At 39.6% G+C, this 21,425-nt stretch overlaps 1 protein-coding gene across 1 annotated transcript in view; it reads left to right on the top strand.

Annotated features, from left to right (window-relative positions):
- Positions 1-3,242: 3,242 nt before the first annotated feature.
- The window catches only part of TULP4 (TUB like protein 4), a 149,758-nt gene continuing 131,575 nt past the window's right edge, over positions 3,243-21,425 (top strand). Inside the window, 1 exon segment of the mRNA XM_036379547.1 lies at positions 3,243-3,291. The gene's annotated coding sequence lies outside the window, so the exon portion shown is untranslated.

Here is a 21,425-nt window from a genome sequence, read left to right as displayed (position 1 = left end):
CTGCTCCATCGGATGCAGTCCTGCAGGCACAGCCTGCTCCAGCCTGGACTCCCCACAGGGTCACAAGTCCTACCAGGAATCCTGCTCCAGTGTGAACTTCTCTCCGAGGGGCTCCAGGTCTTGTTTTCCCTGTTCAGGTCTTGAAGAAGGGGGGCAAAGTATATGTGGAAGGTTGGAGCTGCTTCCACAACAAAAACAGGCAGAAAAAAGCTGGAGTGAGCAGTCAGGCAAGTGGAGGGTTTGGTCAATCCTCCTTCAGCTTGGCTATTCCCTCAGCTATGAAGGAAATCCTTGCTCTGTTGGGGAATCTGCCCAGGTTAGCTGACTTGTTCTTTTTTTGATGTGTTCCTCTGTGGTAGATGAAAATTCAGGGTGAGGTACATCAAAAGGAAATGCCTTTTGGAATCAGTTGAGCATATGAAACTAACAAAAATGCATTGAGTGGAAGGAGTGAATAGATTTGCATGTGAAAAAAGGGAGCAACTTTGCGTATGAAACTCTCTAATGCATTAAAATTGGACAGTCATTCATGCTGTAAATCCAGACAGAGGTGAAGGAGGAAAGTAGAATAATGGAGGCATCTACAAAAGCAGCTTTTGCATAGCAAGACACTTCAGTACCTATTCTAGGTTCTGTGAGGTAGTGTTCTGCAAGGTGAATTCTATGTGCCTTTTTTTTTTACAACTTATAAAGGAAATGTTTCTATTTCTTTTAATTTTTATACTGTTAGCACCATAATCCAATGAACTGGTACTTTAGGTCAGACTTTAGTAGACTGGAGGAGGAAGGGATGAACAGGCTAGTGAAGGAAAAAGTTGTCTATTTCCTTTGGGTTTTATATGTTTTGTATATATTTTCAAGAAATACTGTGAAGTGTGAATTAAGTATGCTTTAAAATTCTTCATTATCCTAAAGAGGTGCTCTTAATCACAGTAAAATACGGTTCAAAAAAGTACAAAATAGTTTCTCAAACCTGATGCAGTACAGCAGTGGTATTTTCCCAAGAGTGATCTCCTGTTCCATTTATAGAGCAACAGTGTCCCATAGGCAAGTTACAGGACCATGGTCTATTGCTATAAATAGTAGAGATCTTAACTTCTATTTTCACTTTGGAAGATGAGGCCTTGTCTTATCTGTAAGGATACCCCTGGGTTCCACTCAATGAGATTACTGACTTCATCTGAGATTGCTGTAGCTTCCCTTCTGCACATGGAGGAATGCTGTAGTCCATTCCCAGCATGGAAAAAGATCCTGTTGATTCACACATGTAGATGAAAAAGATGGGGGATTGTTCCTCTGTTGCAAGGTTTAAACACCTGAAGTATCTGGTTCTAGCTCCTGGGACTCTTGTGCATCTGTGTAAATTCAATTTTGGAAAACAAATGTGTTATGTTGATAGAGTGAGACGGAACAAACATCTTCCCATGTATTTTCCTTCGGTCCTCATCACAAAACAGGGTGCAGAATGGATGGGATTCCTGCAAGGTATCAGTCGTGGTCATAGTGTGTAGAGGCTGGTGAACAACTACCAAACAGATTTCTCTTGTGATTAGGAACAGCCACAACTTCTCTTGCAGCTCATGAGGGATTAGTGGGCAGGGCAACACTTTTGCACCACAGTTAGTGTGCCTGGGGTGAAAAGGACAGGATTACAAAGGCAATTAAAGCTGCAGTGGTGCTTTGCAAACCTCTCTTTGATTTTTTTTTTCCTTTCCTACCTAAATTTAATTCTTATGATGGCCAGTAAACTAGGAATTGAGCTAAGACACAGATAGCTGAAGTCAGACACAAGAATTGAGTGAACAATGGTTTGAATTCAATTGCTCCTCAAAATTTTCTACTGAAATATAAGCCTACCAGTGGTGGTGATGGCTGTCTTGTGAAAATATCCAGTGAGCAATTCAGGGAAGAACCTGGTCTTCACAGCTCACCAGTTGATAACAACTCTGTAATGCACCCAGATATTGAGCCTGACAGCTTTTATTTATTTAGCTATAGGATCTTTTAAGAGGTGTCCCAGGGTTTAGCTGTGTAGTGTAATTGAAAATCTTCGATAAAAAGCAACTTTTTTTCTAAATGAGAATTTTATTAACAGACAATATGTATACCCAACTCTAACACATTATCTCAGGCTTCAGTCTTTCAGATTTTTGCACACGTAGCTGGTCCTCTGGCACAAAGTTTGTCCCCTTCTTGCTATAGATTGTAAGATAAAATCCTCGTGGAGCTTTGGGCAATGGTGTGAAAAATATGTACCTTTTTAGTTTCTGAAATGGTCTGTAAGTTTTGTTTACTAAAGCCAGCAGGGGCTAGGGCCTTTTCACTTTCTGCTCCCCATGTACTATCCCTTGGATGGCTTTTCTAGAGCTGATAATTGCAGTTCATTCGAGGTTTTCTTAAACTACTGAGTGCTTCACACCTTTCATGTTCAGGCATTTTGTCATTCCTTTCTGAAGAAAGTGAATGTGCATTGAATGTGATACCAGAACACAGCGTGACAGTTTGCTTTTACCGAGGCTCCCCCAGGTCTTGTAGTGTTGGTATCTCTGGACTGTATCCCGAATTTCCAAGTTTGAAGGATAAAGGCATTCTCTCCGACAAGACACCCCCGTGACCCATTACTGTAAGCATTATTTTCTGGGACCAAAGATTACGCTTAGCACAGAACATTGGTCAGCACAGTTAATTTTCGCTCGCTGTGTTTGGTGTGAGTCAAAAATGCAGGAATACAGCGTTTGTTATTCCTGCGGGGAGGAGTGCGAAATACACGATGGGGCTCGATGCCCCCGATATTGGCACCCACTTACTCTCCTTCTTTCTCAGCCCTGAAGGCAGAAGGGGCAAGCCCGCTCTCAGCGCTTTGCTGTCACATCACGCCCGCTATTGTGGTTTCAGCGGGCGGTGAGGGGCTGGGGGGGCACAGGGATTTTTTCCCCCGTCAGACGAGCTGTTCCCACGCCGCGCTGCGGTGTGTCCCCGCCGTGGCCGTGGCCCGGCCGGGTCCCGCGGGCCGGGCTTGCGGACCAGCCCCGCTCCCGGCGGGGCCCATCCCGGCCCATCCCGGCGCGGCCGGGGGGGCGGCGGGGGCGGAGCCGGGCCGGGGCAGGGCGGCGGTCACGTGGCGGGGTCACGTGGTGGGGGAGCCGGGCCCAGCCGCCGCCGCTCCGGGAGCGGTGAGAGACGGAGCCGGGAGGGCGGGCAGGGAAGGAGGGAGGGGAACAGGGAGCGGGAGGGAGGGAGCCCGCGGGCGCGAGTGGCCGCCGCCCGCTCCGCCGCCGCTGCCGCGCCGAGGTGAGTGCGGGAGGTGGGGCGGGATGGGCCGGGAGCTGTGCGGGGCCGCGGGCGGCTCCGGGGCTGTTTTCCTTTTGTTCCGGTGGGCGCCGGCCGCTGGCAGGGCGGTCCCGCTCCCTGCGGGCGGGGGGTCCCGGTGCGCCGCCGGGACGTGCGTGTCCGCCGTGCGCCGCGTCCTTCCCGCCGCGGCTCCCCCGCGCCCGCCGGGCACCGGCCGGGATGAGCCCCGGCAAGGCGGGCGGGAGGCTGCCCGGAGCCCCCATCCTGCCCGTGCACCTGCGGCTCCGGGCCGTGGGGCAGGGGTGGTGCCCGCCCTTCCTCCCCCGGAGGTCCGGGGGGTCCGGGAGCCCCGGGCGGCGGCGGCGGCGGGGAGGGAAGCGCCGGTTCCGGCATCACCTGTGACTCTCCGTGCACCGCCTGTAGCGCTGCCATTTGTAAATATTTTTGTCTTTTTCTTCCATTTTTCCCCTTTCCCGCTCCGTCCCCGCTGTGCCCCCGCCTCAGTGGGGCTGGGGGTGGCGGGGGCCGCACGGCTCGGAGCTGTGCCCCGCGATGTGCCCAGATCCGCCTCAGGAGCGTAACTCCTTCGCATTCTTTGTGTTGTGGCTTCTCGTCGTACCTTTCCGTAAGCGTCTGTGTGCGAACGCGTTCCAGCACCTTGGCTCCCTAAAGGTTTCCGAAAAAGTATAGGAATCGTTCACCAGTTCAGTGCTTAAATTTGACTGAGGCATTAGAACAGGCGATTAAAAGCAGCTGTATGGGGTGAGATCAAAGGTCTGTCTTGTTTGGATTGCCGTTTCTGCAAGTGGCACATAGCAGATGCTTAGGAAACACCATAACAACAGGGTGAGCGTGCTGTGATTCTTTGGGAAACCAGCCAGGCCTCCAGCAATTTGAGGTTAAGGGATTGCCTGAGTCAAATGTGATGTTTTTGTATTTAAGAGTCCTTTTTTGCCCGTGGTTTAGATATACATGTTTTTCAAACAAGAACTAAACAAAGGCCTCTTAATAGAAAATGTTTATCTTTAAAAAAATACAATTCCACTCATATTATTGTCATAGGTAGTTTCATTTTGCCAGGATTAAATTTGCCTGTCCAAGGATTACTGATTCATGAGCAACATCCTGTGTTTTGAATAGGGAAGGGGTATTTGCAATGGGTATTTTCTATCTATGAAAACTGTAAATAAAAAAAATATTTCTTAATGTTTGTTTTTGAAAATAATTTGCAAATTTTGAATCTTAAAGTATCTGTTTAATAAAATGAAGTATAGTAAGAGCTGTGTCAAAATAGCAAGTGTTTTGCCATAATACAATATTGACAGCTTTGGAGACGATCATTTGAACCACTAACATTTAACTGTTTATACTTAAGCTTAAAGACTTAAATTGTTGTCTCATTGTGTCAAGATTTCTGGTAAAATTATTTTGAGGATACCATCACAGATTTTTCCACAATAGCAAAATCATGGTGATCCCCAGGGATGCTAGCTATCAGCTTGATCCTGTAATCCTAATTCAAGAAATAGCTTCATGCCAGCAGTTCCTAACCTGATTGCTCTTATAAGGAACATTTGTGCGAGTGGGCCTCATTTTTCACAGGCAGTGGGAATGTCAGGCAAAGTAGAGCTATTTCAAAAAACTGCATATTCCCCCACGCCCCCAATGGAATTTTGTAAGAAGGTCATTAGCAGTTTCTTGGGGGCTGAAAGGAGGTAGTGGGTTGATAGTATATATAGATAGCTATTTATAAGATTAAAAATAGCTTAGAAAACTGACAACTGGAACTGTTATGAATGATTTTCATAGAAAGACAATTTTTTTTTTGTACATTGCATCACTGCTTCTGACAACAGATTCGATTTCTCACCTAGTCAACAGATGTTTATTGTAAAACCTTTAACACATTCATTATTCTATGAAAACCCTACTCACGTTGAACTATACTGAGCCTGTGGTGGACAGCTTGAAATATTCATTATATTTCCTTCAGTAAGGCAATGAATAGATTTAAATGGTTCTATTGTGAACTTGCACCAAGAAAGCTGATGTAGTGCAGCTGATTCATTTTTGTCACAAAAAATTGATTGATTCAGCTGAACTTTCAAATAAAATCAGTTTTGTTTATAGCTAGCCTTTAGAAAAAGTTGTACTTGTTTTATGTAGTTATTAAGCATACTTACAATACACAGCTTTTAGCATTGCTTTTCATTAGTAGGTCTCAAAGCATCTTGTAAAAGAATTCAGTGTAATTATTCTCTTCTTATCTTAGGGTAATTATTATGTTATCTAGTGCTCATAAAGAGATCATTGTCTGCTGTGATTGCTATAAGAAGCTCTATATGAAGGTCTAATAATAAAATCAGACTTTTTGATTTAGTTCTTTTTTTATACAATAAAACCCCAACAAACTCACCTTTCTGTTTCTGTTGCTCATTTAATGAGGACTGAGGTAATTTCATACCATACCTTTCATGCCAGTGTTGGGAGCTAAGCCTATGCTTTATGGAGGAAAGACTTCTCTCTTCCTAGTGTCAGAAGAAACCTTGCCTAAGGCTTAACTAAATTCATGGATGAGTTAGGAAATGTTTCAGGACAGTTCCTGTTAAGGTGATCCAGGTACTAATGCTGCATGTCTCTAGTTCAGTTCTCAGGGAGCTTGGCTGCTCAGAGAGTTTGTCCATATGTCTCTTGATATTGATCAGGATAAAAAAAAGTGTGTGTGAACGAGTGAGGTACATGGCCAGCATTATGTGTTTTACTTCATCTCTACTGTGGTGGAGCTGGTAGAAATGGTACAAAATCTTTCATTTTTTAGAGTCACTATCAGTGTCTCACTTGTGTAATGCATCTGGTGGCAGAACAACTTCTGATGCTAGGGATGTGAAGTACACATCTTTAAGTTGTTTTCCAACTGTCTCTATCAGTTGGGATGTGCAGTTGATTATTACTAATTACATTATCAGTGCATTTTCATAGTTGCTTAGGACTTGAGGTCTTATGATGGCTTGATAGTTGGCAAAATAAAACAAAAAGGTGTTAGTTTTTCTAAAATTCAAGATAATATATTAGGCCATTGTCATTTAGGGATAAAATACAAATTAGGAAATGTATGGTAAATTTGATAATGGAAAGATTATTACTTGAAAACTGTATAGTGTAATATATGCTAAATAATATGGAAACTGTATTTCTAGACTGTGCAATGCTATCAAGAAACAGAAGCTATGACTATAGATCTAAGAAGATCTAGAACTTAGAAGAAGAAGATCTGTAACTTAGATCTAAGTTGTAATGCTTTTAAGGCTTAGCTACTGTAGTAAAATGTTTGTCAGAAGTTGGGCAGGTTTAGTCAGTGATTATGGTTGGCTCTCTGTAGAAACAATGCCTTGTTGGCAGACTTGCATCTAGATTTTGCTTAGATTTGTGTGGCTTTGGATTATTTGGAAAAAGGTCCAAGAGGAAATGTTTTGAGAAGTCCAATTTCAAGAAACTGCCTGTTGCTGTGCTCATTGTTTTTGTTTGACTCTTGTTTTGATCCATGCTTTATTATTTGATCCATTGTTTCTCTATTGTGTAATTTTTGATTAATGCCTTTGTTTACATCATTTTGCAGTATTTAAAACTTTAGTATCTTTTAAGTGGTTCACAATAATAGTTTTCACTTTGTGCTCACACCCATGAAAGGCCTCAGTATTAATCTGCTTTGTGCCATATCCTTGAAAGCTGTATATACCAGATCTGGTCTGGAGAACCTCCCACTGGAAAGCTGGGCTGTGTGGTGTGGAGGTCCTTTGTGGCCTTCTGCATAGTTTGAGAGCTAACAGACCCAGCTGGTAGTCATATACTTTCCTGGTGTCCTGGGTTGGAATAGTCTCCAACATCCTTGTCTAGAGCAAAATACTCTTTGCAAAACATTCACTTGAAGGCTGACTCTCCCATTAGAATAGAAAGATCTAGCATTTCTCAATACTCACATCAATCCATCCTATCAGTTCCTCCTCTGCTTTGTACGTGCCATGGAATAGATTCCTCTCCTTTGAAAACATTCTTTTCAGGACATGTTTGTTGAAGCAAATATCTAGCAGCTGAACTGTTTTCTAAATAAAATCCTTGTTTATCTCTTGTTTCACTAGTTTGAACAGTACATTTCAAAGGTGGCCAAATCCATGCATATAGCCATTTAAAGAGAATTGGTACAAATACTTTACCAGGGGTCTCTGGTACCACTTAGGCAGACAAAAGACACGAAAAGGAGCCATAAATGTTGGACACAATATGCAAGAAAAGAAGCCGTCTGCATGTATAGCAAGAATATGATAGAAGAGCAGTGTTTTTGAAGATAAGTAGCAAGTAAAGTTATTGGGAAAAGCAAAGGTTGACTCCCTGCTGTGATTATGATGGATCACAGTCCACAGGAGACTCTTTAGTTGGGGAAAGACCATAACTAACAAAATTCTTAAATGAGGGAGAAAGCACTCTCACTTTTATTCTCTTTTGGATGCAGTATCTAATACAATGGCAACCTTGGTCTTTTGAGTATGCAAGCATTAGTAGCAATGTTATTGCTGTCTCTGCTTTGTAAAGAACAGATCTCTCTATTCTATTGCAATGGTGGCTTGACTTTTTTGAAATCCTTTCAGTTGTAAATAACGAAAAAATGAAACACAACCCTAGAGATCTACCTATCTAAAATCTGATTAAAATACACAGAAGGTAGATTGACTAACACAAATCCTGTCTTGCAGATCATAGAGGGTATGGGTAATAGTTACTGTTGTATAAAAATAGAAAAAAATGTTACTCATAAAGCTATTTTAAGTGTTAAGCAAAACTTTTAAGGGGGAGTGAATTCAGCTAAGGGAGAGGGAGGAAGAGTTACATACTTGTGGTGTCTTCCCCAGCTCTCACGAGTCATGTAAGTATATTAAGAACTGTTACTATATAAATATCCTGGCTGCCATACAAGTGCCCTACATAGTGTTTGGAAATGAGGGACTTGAACAGTGTAGGTGTTGAACCAGCTTTAGATATTGTACCTTCTTTTTTCTCAGGCACAAAAATATGGACCTATGAATGGCATATCAGCTGAGACCAGAGGTATTTCTGCATTGGTATCTTGTTTTTAACAGTGAATGATAGCAGATGCCCAGGGCAGAGTATGATAGGGTGTGCAAATAGCTGAGTGTCACTGGGTTCTAGCAGGGTGGAGTTTAGGGGTCTGTGGGCAGGTATTTAATCATTTGGGTTTTAATAGTTGGAGTGAATTTATGCCATCTTTTTTTTGAACCCTTGATTGCTTTAGCATCTGCAGCATCCTGTGGCACAAGAATGACAGAAGTTTAACATGTATATTTTTAATTTGTCTGTTGCTAGCTTGAGAGTTAAAATCTTCCATGCATTTAATTTGTTTGATGTAAACCCCTGTTTTTTTCAGTTTGTAAAATTTGATAAGAAACTTTTATGGATAAAGTTGATGTGGAACACATGGAATGTCAGCCTTGTATGCAAACTCCTGTTTGCTGTAAAATTTATAGAAAGGACTCTTTATAAAAGTTCTTTTCACTTTGAGTAAAGTCCATTCATCTTAACATGGAACCTGAGACATTCTTATAGGAGTTTTGCTCTTAACAGTGTTTCTTTTTTTTTTGTAAAAACTCTGTGGTTCCTATCTACTGTATATGAATTCTATCTGTAGAAACACTGTGAGCATAAAATATGGCCTTTCTATAGTTGCATAGTAGAAGACTGGTATTATATGCATATTTGTCCCATTAGTCATGCAAAAAAGAAAAGACATTCCTGAATAATTTGGAAACAGAACAATGTGTAAATGAAATAGCTCTTTCCTATGGTCAGTAAAGGAACTTTCACATAATCTGTAAAGAAATAATAATGTAGTCAAAAGGGTTTGATTTGCATTTCCCAGCTTGGATTGGGCTGGAGTCTGTTGAGGACTTTTCTAGTTTGATGTGGACTTATCCCTGGTTTGGATTTCTCTTTCTTTCTCTTATCTGGTAGGGTTTGTTAGAAGATCTTTAATTATGTTTGATGCTTAAGGCAGAGGATTCTTTATAGAACATACATATATGTATTTCTGTTTTTTAATTTCTCATCAGAAAATGGGGCTACACCTTCCATTGTCCTGTAAGTGTTTATGAATTCAATTTGCTATAGCAATTAAAGTGTTTGAATTCTAGGAGAGAATTAAATAAATGCATTTGTATTTTATATTGACATGGGAAGCTACGCAGTGAAAATCTGCTAACTTGCATGTATGATCAAGGGATAAAATTAAACCAGCTCATGTTACAGGTATGCAGTTTGGAACCATTTGCTGTTTTTCCAAAGTGAAGATGAAGATATAAAATAGATTAAAAATAGATTAGACCAGCGGGGAAGGGACATGGTTCTTCTGAAGATACCTATATGAAGTCTTATGGTGAATTGTAGCAGAGCATTATGAGCAAGAATTAGTCTGTTTCTCTCAACAGCCAAAGCTTTGATGCAGCAATAGGGTTCCATTAAAAGCAAATACAAATCATAGGATTAAGTCTTCTTTCTCTGAGTTGCAGACCTTTCAGAGGTGCATTCCTTCCAGATTTTGCCAGCCCACTGAGGAGACATTCTGCCTTCATTTATACCAGTAGAATAACCCTGTGGAACATGTATTAAATCCAATACAAGTTATTTCTCAGTGTTGCAAAGAGAATTTTTGAATTTGAAAGTCTGTTCACTGGACCTGTAATAAGATTGAGGAAAGTATACTATATAAAAAAGTATATTTTGAGCTCAGTACTTGTGCTAAGAGTGTGCCTGTGCAGTATTAGTCCCTCCATCCAGAGGCCTCAGGGGCTCATGCTGGGTGAGCGCAGTGGCAGCATCTCCTGAAAAACACCTCAGCCTTCATGCTGCAGTCTGATTAGAAAGGTGCTGGTATGCTCTTCTACAGAGGAGATGAACATAGAAAGAAGACATAAGTAAACTAGCAAAGATGAAGTGTACAGTCACATGTCATCCACATATTATCATGAGAACTGTGTATTATCTACTTTGCAGTAGCAAATTGCTGACTGTGTCCTTTAGGAAAACATATTCTGTCAAAAAATACCCATATCCAATGGATGAATAACCAACATGTGGATGACAGAGAGATGGTGGAGGTGCACAGAGGGGTGAAGTGAAGCAGTATGAGAATTTAATAACCATATTGGCTCTCATGGGTAGGATGCACGATTTTAGAGTCTGGCTGCTGTGGCTTTTGCATGGTATTCTTTAAATCCTTTTAAGGAGTTATAGAGGACTTTGTTTCCTTAGTTGTTATGAATTAGAAGGCAATAACAGACATCTTCCCCCCCCCCCCAAACTAGTACTTACTCTTATTAATAAAGGAATTGGAAATTGCTCTTTCTTCCAAGGATTTAAATGAAAAACCACTGAAGAGAGAGTGATGTTGTAGCTTGGGAGTTGAGGAAGAAGATGTATAGAAAATTCTTAAAGTACAATTTCATTTTCAGTGATGTATTGGTCTGTTTTGCAGTTATTAATGCAGAAAGCAGGTGACCTGAATGAATGGTGGTTGTTCTGGGCTAGAAGTGACCATTAATGCTGCAAGATCTCATAAAAGATAGTCTCCTATTTCCATGAGATGCAACAGTAAAGTCTTTTGTCTCAGTCATAGGAAGTTTATGTTCCAAAGGTTGGATAGTTGTCTTCCCCTACTCCCTTTGGAGTTTGCTTTAAATATTTCTGGTGGCTTGGAGAGAAAATATTTGTGATTTGATTGTCTGGTGCTGTGGTGCCAGAACAAGCTCTTGCAGTTTTAAAATAGTATTACTTGTTCAAGCTCCAGAAATACAGGAAAACTTTGTTGCCTGCTTTGGATTTGAAATTATGTCCATCCTTATCATCCAAGGATGCACAGGGAAACCAAGAAATAGTCAGCATTTGTTTAATGAAAATTCTCCTAAAAAAATCGAATTACCTTTGCATGGGAAATTATAAGAAAAATTTTATAGTGCCTTCAGGAGGAGATTTGCTATTAGTTGTCCATTTTTTGTTAAGAAAGACAGAATGGGACAGATAGAATCTGGATCATACTGATTTGCCTCCAGGGGCGTTGTTTCAGGTTTGACAAATACCATGCCTGATGACTGAGTGTCCATAGTGATGTGCAGCTGTCTGTTTTCACTTACATTTACTTCTGCTTTGTTTTCTTGGTGTGGAGGCTTAAAATCTCATGGCTTTCTGAGCTTAACACTTGCTCAAGCTGTGAATAACTTTTCTGCCTTGGAGTATCCTGAGAGGTTTGGGTTGTTGCCTTTTTCACTGGCAGGACCAGTGTGGAAGGACTGAATGGAAAATCCTTAAGTGCTGACATTGCTTAGTTTTGTTTCTGTTTTGATTGTCCCTAATGACATCTTTAAGTGCAGCCATCCAAGTGTGGGGTTGATAACACTTGATGAGAATAGGCTTGAGGTGATGGAGGTTTAATGGAGAAAGCACTGGAGAACCTCCTAAGGAGTACATGAGTTCTTTCAGTTTGTGCTCTTAATTAGGCTGTGAGCTTGAGGCATGTATGGTGTATTGTTTAAGTGTATTTTCAATTGCTTGTTTGTTATGGTTTTGATTTCAAATTATTTTTCAATGTTTAGGGCAATTTCTTCCAGTCTTTCTGGTTAAGAGTTAGGACCATATTTCCTGGGCGTTGGTTGTTGTTACTATCTTTGCCTTCATTGAAATTCATAATTTTGTGATTTTGTGGAATGCCAGGCAAGAGACTGCATTTTGTTATTGCTTCCTGATTTCCTCTACATCTTTATAGGAAATGTGATCAGGAGACAAATCTTGGGGTTTTCTTTTGTCGAGTTTTTAAAATACCTCGTTCTTTTAGCTGATCTACCTGGAAAATTACTCCAATTTAAGAATAAATAACAATTGCATGCAGGCATACTTGGCTGCACAGCAAGATCTATTTTTGGAGAAGGTTTCTGCCCTGTTTTTACTTCATTTTAGATTCGGAGTTTTACCTTCATTTGAGACATTCTAAGGAATTTTGGCTTATTTTCCAGTCCTTCATAATAGATAAATGCATGCATCCTCTGGATCAGATTTCAGAATTGTTTTTGTAAGGGAAGCCATGCTTATCTTCATGTAACCTCAGGTATTCCAGTAATTCCTAAGGGTGTGTTTGAGGTTCTGCCTCAGCTTGTTTGTTGTTTACTCGTGGGTCTTGTGGTTGGGAAGGTGAAGTAGGTTGTAGAAGGCTGCTGCCATGTGAGTGCAACAACTTAAAAAACAATTGCAACCTCATGCAAATGGGTGTTCTGATGAAATGATAATTTAGGAAAAAACCAAAGCCATCTTATGTCGGTCTAAAGTAACGCCTAAATTTTGATTTTTTTTCACTAGTTGATGATTACAGCAGCAGGCTAGGAGGCAGAACTCCTGTACTTCTCTCTCAATTCTGCCATAAGCTTGTGTACTCCCTTGAGATGTTTAAATTGTCTTTTACTTAGCAGTATAGTGGGAATAATGCTATTTTACTACTTTTCTTAGAATCGCTGACACTAGTAGAGCACTCCTAGGACACTGGATAAAGCGTTCAAAATATCAGGGTCATGTTAAAAGAAATCATGGTGTAGTTGGAATAGAGACAAATGTTCATTCAACTGAAGATGACTAGTCTAGGTACACCTTAAGCTAAAAAGGTTGTAGAAAGAGAGGGGCCTGAAATGGGAGAGGTGAAACTATAAGTACAGTTATGCAACTCCTTATTTCCTGGTGTTCTTGTTGATTCTTGATACTTGGCTTATCCCTTAATGTCTGTAAACCATCAGAGCAACACTGCTAAAGTTACAATACTTCCAAATATTATTAATACTGGCAAAAGTGCATGGCTGGATGAGGTACCCAGATAGGGTATGTGTTTGAACATATCCACTGAAGTGCACTTGTACTGAAAAATTCCTCCACGTGTTTGTAGCAGACAGTGAATCTCAGGGTCCACAGTGTTGCTGAGAGTACTGTGTGTTGGGAGCTTTGGGAGTTAGCAATGACAAGTCTTTATCACTCATTCATTGGTAAGGGTGTATTTGTGAAAAAAGGTTAGTGCATTTTATTCACCTCTATATAATCAAAAACATATCTGTGGAGTGTTCAGCTTAATTCATAGAGACGCTTTTTGGCTGCAGATATTTATGTAAGGTTGTGGGAGTTTTCATTTTCACAGTCCTTTAGCAATGTTTGTATTTACTCAAGCAGTACAAATAAAGCAGGGATGCTCTTTTGTTGGATGGTCTTAGCCTACCTGTTTGGGATTGTTTCTGGAGAACAGACTGCTAATTCCAGTTACAATTTTCTTTAATACTTAACTCAGCTATTATGCCTCAGATTTATTTTTGGACAGTGCAGTATACAATATGCCAAATACAATTTATCAATGTCAATGTTAAGATGAAAATGAAACATTAGGGTTATGAAGTCTGAAGTTCCACACAGCACTGTCTTTGGATTATATGTGAAGATGAGTGCTTACATTAAAGTGGTGTTCTTTTCAGAGGAAGTAAGATGTAAATTCATGGTGCAGGTATGAAGCTTGCTCTCAGACAGTCCACTGTTAATAGGCCTGCTGTTTTCTTGTGCCTGGATATAGGCAGAGACCTTGTGAAGAAGAGAATTGTACTCCAGGCAAAGAGGCAAATATAAAATTCCTCGGGTCACAGAGAGAAGTAGGAAAAGTCAAGAAGGTCTTTTTTGTGGTTTATGGGTGTTTAGGTGCAAATATTTGTTCAGAAATTCACCTGAACAAATGAAACATGCCATGAAAAATGCAATGAACAAAATCACATTCTCCTCTGGTAATTTTCTTCACTATGTTTCTCAAGTTGTGATGCAAAGCTTCCTGTGTGTCTCACCTTGAGCTACTTGTTACCTCTCTTTGTTCACATCTCTTGTTCACCTATTCTTTTTTCTTTCTATTTTTTGAGGGACTTATTCTTTGCCTTTGCAGGTTTACTTGTATTCTTTGAGTAACTGAGTAAATTCAGGGATCTCTCAGGGTTTTAAATTCATCAGAAGATGATAGCACTGTCATTTTTCTTCCTTTTTCCCCTCTGCATTTTTGAGTTGTTCTTTCAGGATAGGCTCCTGTGGCTATGTGGATGATAATGTGCACAGATCCTCAAAGTGAGACTGTTAAGGTTTTTGCTCTCTAGACTGTGATGTTTGTTAGGTGGCCTGTACCATAGTACTCAGGTCTTCTCTTTCAAGCTTTTCTTGCAGGATATTTCAAAGCTGTCTGTTTTAAAGTAGAATAAGTGATAATAGGGAGAGAGAAGTTGGGGGAAATGCTGGATTCCATACCAAATGAAACTCAAAGTGCACAGCTTGTTTGGCAGCATTAGGTTCTCTAGTGCACTTTGCAGCACACTTGCTGTGAACTGAGAGCCAGAGACCTTTTGTTCACTGTTTTAGAAAATTTCAGGCTCAGAACTCTGGCCAAAACAGTATTTAGACAAAAAAATGGTGTATAGACACTGCTCTGGAAAGCCATAGTTTCCCTTCTAATGTTGAGGTTTTTGGACCATTCTCTCTACTATTATAAGGATCAAAGGCTTAATGAATAAGATACTTCAAATTGTGAATTATTTGCTCTAGCACTCGTTCACATGCAGTACCTTCTGCAGAATTTTTCTAGTATTTAGTAACAAAGTAGACAGGTTTTCCTCAAGTAGTTTTGTTTAGTCTGTGTGTAATTTTTTTTTGTTTTGTTCCCCTCTAGATTCAAAATCTTTACTGATTATAAACAAGACATTCTCTCATGCTGGTGATAAGTCTAAATCTGCCTTGGGACAATTGCCTCTTTCTTAGCATGATGTTAGTGAAAAGCCTGAAAGTACTGCCACACTGCAGTTTGCTTTCTCAGCTAGAAAAGCATTGTTGATAGTCAGTGGTTGTTTGGCCCTTTGTGTCATAGAAATTGGTTGTGTATAACAGAGTAGTGACATCCTTTGGTCAAATGCCCTGACTCTTTATGGTGATACCCACAATCAGCAGGGTATCATGGTGTGTTCATGGCTTGAGAACATAAAGACATATTTTGCTGAACCTAGGCCTTGTTCAACTGGAAAGATTTCTTCCTGCTTTCTACTGCTGGTTATTTTGTTGTTGTTGTTGTTGTTATTGCATGTTTGTGTCATGCAGAAATGAAAATGAAACAAAGGTACACGGGTTTCGGCTGAGACAGATGTATTGGTTGTCAGAGAGGTGTTTTTGTGTGTCCTAATCTGTTCCTCCAGCTGTGTTTTGTGGTTACAGTAGTAGCCAAAAATATGTCTGGAAAGAATCCAGCATAAGGATAACACTCTTCTCTGAGGAGCATGCAATCTGTATAATTTTTTAAGGCAAACACCTATTATATATTTCTATCAATTGAGTCTTTAGGAGAATAATATGAAGGGAATCACTTCCCTTCTAAATTTTTCTTCAGCATTTTCCTCTGTTTTGCTTAATTGCTGAATGTACATTGTTTTTTAAATAAAACAGTCCTATCTCCCTATGTGAACTTAGTATCTGATTTATGGAGACAGGACTGTCTTGCATAGTGGATTTTATGGACAGGTAATTTCTCATGTAAAACAATGTAGCGTTTCATTAGCATGCTGATAAAAATGCATCAGCAACTTTGGTTCTATATAGTTTGGGTTTGGTTTTTGTTTGTTTGTTTGGGTTTGTGTTTTTGATTTTTGTCCGTTTGGTTTTGGGTGGTGGTGGGTTTCTTTGGGAGTTTTTTGAGTGTAAAAGTGTCTTACAAACACTATTACTAGTCTGAAGGGCACAGATTCTCCCACTTCCCTTTCCCTCAAACCCTGTATCCCTGCTTAGCTAATTAAACATCCCTTGTACTAGATGGCTGATGATGCTCTAACATGTGTGTACAGATTCTTGGCCTGTTTACTCAGTCCAGGTAATTGGTAGCATGCCTGAAGTTTGATTTGAGCCTTTTGGCCAAGAACTTTAGCATCATGGCTTCAAAATGAAACTGCATGACTTCCACATGTTACTCTAGTGCTCTTTTTACCTTGTGAACCACCTGCCCCTTTCCGGTATGACCTTAATTCATCCCATTTTCCCAGAAGGAAGCTTGCTCTTTTTGTCTTTGCTTTCCTCTTAGAGGGATTCCCTCCGGCTCTGCCATCAGTTGCATGACTGGGATAATGCTTGACCTGACCTGATGTCACAGGTGGAGGGGAGCACATCAGCCACTGGTCAGGTCAGGTTAGAGCCAGCTTCTAAAGATGGGCTCACTGCTGCCATATGACACTGCATGGTTTGGCAAATAACCATTGCAATTTTTCTTGTCATATGCATATGTAGGTGGCCTTGAATGAGGGGAAGTAGAAGTACAAATTTCTGCATAGCAGTCTTTTATGGACAGGATATATGCATTGCTCATGTCATATTCATCCATCTGAAATCTTGTGGATGTTGAGATTGGAATTATGAAGGCTCTATTTTTTCCTGAATTTTTAAATAAATAAAACTAATACATCCAAAGAGATTTTTTTTTTTGTCTGCAAAGCAGACAAAATGTGTCAAAGTCTGGCTTTGTCCTTTCAATATGTCTTCTCCTGCTGTACCTGGTAGAGACTATCACAGATTTGCTGCTGAATGGTTAGAAGAGGATGTGTGCCTGTACCTCGTGCAATTCTCTTTAGAATTTGGCTTTTTTGATTTATCCTCAGTATTTTCAACTGAGATTTGGGACCTTTTAGTGTTGTGATGAAAATGCCATGGATCTGTCATGGCAGAGGAGCCTATGGCAATAGCATTGCCAAGTCTTTTTTTACTATGCTGAATTCGAGAACATTTACAGGGTGGCTAAAAATGGATATAAAAAGATACTATTTTTAAGTAGGACTTTCTTTGTCTTAGTCTATTGTAGTAAATTTAGCCTTTCATAAAAGTTGTCAAATTGAATTAAAATAGCTTTAATAATAAATTGTGTGAATATGTATTGCTTAAATGTTTTTGCTGAGGTTTTAAAAGTGCCACAGATCACTAAAATGAGGGAAATTGCTGGGTAAATAACTGGCTTCAGTTTGCTGAAGGAGCAGATCAGCTTGCAACAGATTTTCTTCAGGCATAGAGGAAAAATTGTGTTTATTTCAGTATAGTTTATGTAATTTTTTTTTCAAGGAGAAACTGAAAAGGATTGTTTTCTTCTTGGAAAATGGAAAAAAAAGAAATTTGATGTTGAGATTAGCTATTTCTACTGATTTAGTGATTCAGCATCTAAAAAGTCACCTCAGGTCAGAAGCTAAAGGTAGTTCTTCCTTTTGTTTAAAAACAAATTAATTTTTGATGAAAAACATGATTAATATGAAACTGAAGCATCTAGTATGTAGTTTTATTAGTAACATTCTCTAAATCTTCTAAACCTTGGATTTCTGTAAATGGAATTCTAGTTTCCTTTGAAAGTAACTTGATACCATTGTGAGTTTGGAAGATAATCCTAAAATGTAATTCTTTAAAATACTACTTTTTTGGGGGAATTTTTTTTTCTGTTACCCCAGCATTGTTGGAGATTAGAGAGACATTAGATTCTGGACTGTTGTCAGCCTTGTTCTAGCCCGGGGCTTACAACACTTCTGGGTACCTTGTGTACTTGCAGTTTTATGTATGCATACATTGTGTGTCAGTGGGGCATATGTGGCAGTTTGGAAAACATTATTCCAGAAGGAAGGACCATTTAACCATTCATTTTTTGAATGCAGACTAGAAGTGGGCAGAAATATTTTAAAGCAAGATAGAAATAGACTGGAAAACATCAGATGAGCTACACTCAGGGGTCATACCACCGACTGGAAGCCAGTAATGTTAAATTCTGCCTTCTCATTTATGAAGAATGCTATTTTTCCCTTCGGTATTAAGAAAGTTGCTCCAGCTCTGTCTCATGGGTGAAGTTCCATGGTGCAGCTGAGCTGAGCTAACATCTTTCTGTTTCTGAAAGGTCTTCCTGCACCTCAGTCTTCTGTTTGCTCCTTAGCTGCAGTTCCAACACTCACCTGACCCATTAGTGATTTAATCCAAATCCCTAAAGCCACAGAATATTTCTCACTTTTTAAAATATTTATTTTGTGGTGTTGTAAGAAACTGAGTCTGCCCAAGGAGAGGTCGGACGGGCACGGGGCAGTGAAAACAGGGATGGGGGCCAAGTGGACCTAGGAAGGGAAACTGGAGTGGCTCACTGAGGTGTCAGAGATTAAGAAGTCTTTTTACAGCTTAGGCTTCTTTGAACAGTTTGCTGTCTTGCAGGCCTTTGGGAAGGAATTGTACTTATCTATCTGACAGAGTTGCTAAAAAGACTCTGTAGTGTGTGCATTCAAGGCATCATGGGGTGTGAGAGATTTTATAGGAGCAATCCTGCCTTACTGTATATGGAATGTACTACTACTTTGGCCATAAAACTTTATTTCTCAAGAGACAAGATGTCATAAAGCTGTTGGATTGCCAGTGGTAGTGGTGGCTCTGCCAGTCACGTACCAGCTCTTTTGCTGAGGATGGATGTAGTGCTCTTAGTAATTTTGTGGTAAGAGCAGGGCTCTCTGAGTCATTGGAGGTTGCTATGAGAAACCCAGTAGTGTTTCCATAGGGCATAGCAATGTAATTATAGAAGCTTCATTTGAAAATGGGTGAGGTGTCAGTTATTTGTAGCTCTGCTTCAGAGCAAGAGAAACAATAAATGTTGAAATTATTTTCTCTGCATCTGCCTGTGGTCTTCCAGGAGATAGGCTTGGGTTTGCTTTTTGTCTGCTGGAGCTCTTGCTGATCTGGGTACTCTTCTGAGAACCAACAATAAAGGACATTCCCTATCAACCCAGAACAATTGCTTTGTAGTTTGGCTTTTGGCTCTTGCAAGGAAAGCAACAGATCCAAGAATCACAGAACACATTGCATGAGTGAATGTTATTAAACAGTAAATGCCTTGCTATGCTCTGCTTAAAAATTTTGAAAAAATGTTGAAGCATTGAGAGAGAATAATCCTGCAACATCTGTAAGGCTCTACATAAGAAGCACTGTTTTATTGTAGAACATCCCAGCAGATGTGCTCCCCATCCCAGTGGGAGGCTGACTGCCTGGCAGGAGATAGTCTGTAATCAGATCCCTGCAGCTCTGCATTGCTCTAGTGTGTCTGTTTAGAATCTAGCAGTGTCTTGCTTCATTTTATGGTTCATATTGCTTTCTGTGAGATGGATTTCCTCATCCGAAATGAAAATTGGTAAACATGCAAGTGCAAAATAAAGCTTGTGAGTTGGATTTATGAAAACCTATGTTATTGGTTTCAGTCAACTGAAAAAGCAATTTAACTGGTTTTTTCTGGATGTGAGCTCTAGCTTCTCAAGCTTTAATCAACATAACATAACTTTCCAGCCTTTTTTGCTGACATTGATTACAAGACTTCATAAAGTATATTTAATTACAATTAGCATCTGAAGCAAAATGTAGGGATTGGAAATGATACTATTTTATTGACATTTTGCTCTTCAAGGGGGGGAAACATCCATGAAACTTGTTAATACTACCTCCTACCTAATTATCCATTAAAAATAAAAAAATATATGCATGATAATTAAACAGATTAGATAGGCTTTGCGGATAATTTATAGCTGCCTTAGAATACTGAGAGTAGAATATCTCAGTCTGCATGGATAGGAACAAGAAAGAAGTGTTAAGAGATTTCTAAAATCTAGTGTTATGCTTTGATCGCTCCTGAGAACAGGGGGAAAAAATTTTGGGTTTATTTGCAGGCCCCTTAAATGTCACATTTGTGTGGGATTTTTTTGTGGCTAAGTTGCTTAAGGATTTTGTTTACAATAGGGATTTGACAGGAAAGAATGGAATATTTGTTTTATGGGTTATCCATCAGTAAAGAATTGTTTATTCCAATTCTTAGTGATAGATTCTGGTAGGATTACTGTGGTATTGACACTGTGGGAATAAAAACAAAACTGATGTATTTGCACCTGTGAGATAATGCACATATCTCTCAGGTGCATTAATTTATAAAATTATTTGCTCCTATATGATGATTGCCTTTAGGGGTTTGCTTTTTGCAAGCTTACTGTGGAACATTTATCCACTCACTTCTATGTTAGGGTTATTTAACATTCTTGGAATGGTGTATGCCATCTCCTTGCACTGTCTTATGGCCTTGTGGTTTTGTTAATTACACTGAATTCCTCATCCTAGGAATGTAATGAGCAGATTATTATTTTTTTTTCCTCATAGATAATCCTAGCAACCTTTCCACATTCTGTTTTGACCAGTGGCACAAGCATTACACAGCCCCTTTTACAAGATAAAGACGTTGCAATATAGATGTAAGGAGAAAAAACAGCAGCAGTAAAACAGCTCTGCTGTGACAGTGTACAGGTATAAACAAGGCAGTATATTCACATGTAATGTAAATCTTGTTTTATGCCTTTTTAGAAAAGAAATAGACTGATTTCAGACAAACATATAATCTGTGAATTATATATTAAGTATAACAGATTTTTTTTAAATTTTTTTAAGTCTTGCAGCATTTTAATCACACAGCTAAGTAGTGAGTTGTTACGTTGACAATCCAATGAAATCAGCATCTGTCAGGTAATGTTTGAGGTTTTAGAGTCACTGAGTAACTAGATGTTCCCATATTTAATTTAGGTATTTAATTCTTTTAATAGCTAGGAAGAGAATTTTTGTATTCTGATATTGTAATTTCTGTTTGTTCGTCATCTTTGTTTCATGCTGTCATTCAGTAGAAAAGTGAAAAGTAATATATCATTTTAGTTATTGGGATAGAATTTTCTTACAATATCATTAGGTTACCTAATTTCAGAAGCATTGTATGAAAATACTTTATCTAATACCATATTTAACCTTTTTCTCTAATGTTTATTGTGTGCATCCATCTGTTACAGATCAAATGTAATGTCAGTTTCAAGCAGATGCTGAACTGTTGAATTCATTGTAATCTAGCTCATAGAGGTAACAACAAAGCATATAGTTTCCTCATAGAAACCTGTGATTATGTGGTCTGTGAATAATACACAGTTAATGGAGAATGTATTAAGGTGTCAGTGCAGCAT

Source organism: Molothrus ater, chromosome 3, assembly GCF_012460135.2.
Source record: "Molothrus ater isolate BHLD 08-10-18 breed brown headed cowbird chromosome 3, BPBGC_Mater_1.1, whole genome shotgun sequence".
NCBI lineage: Eukaryota > Metazoa > Chordata > Aves > Passeriformes > Icteridae > Molothrus > Molothrus ater.
Note: the sequence above shows the minus strand (reverse complement) of the source record. Positions and strands in the feature narration are given on the sequence as shown.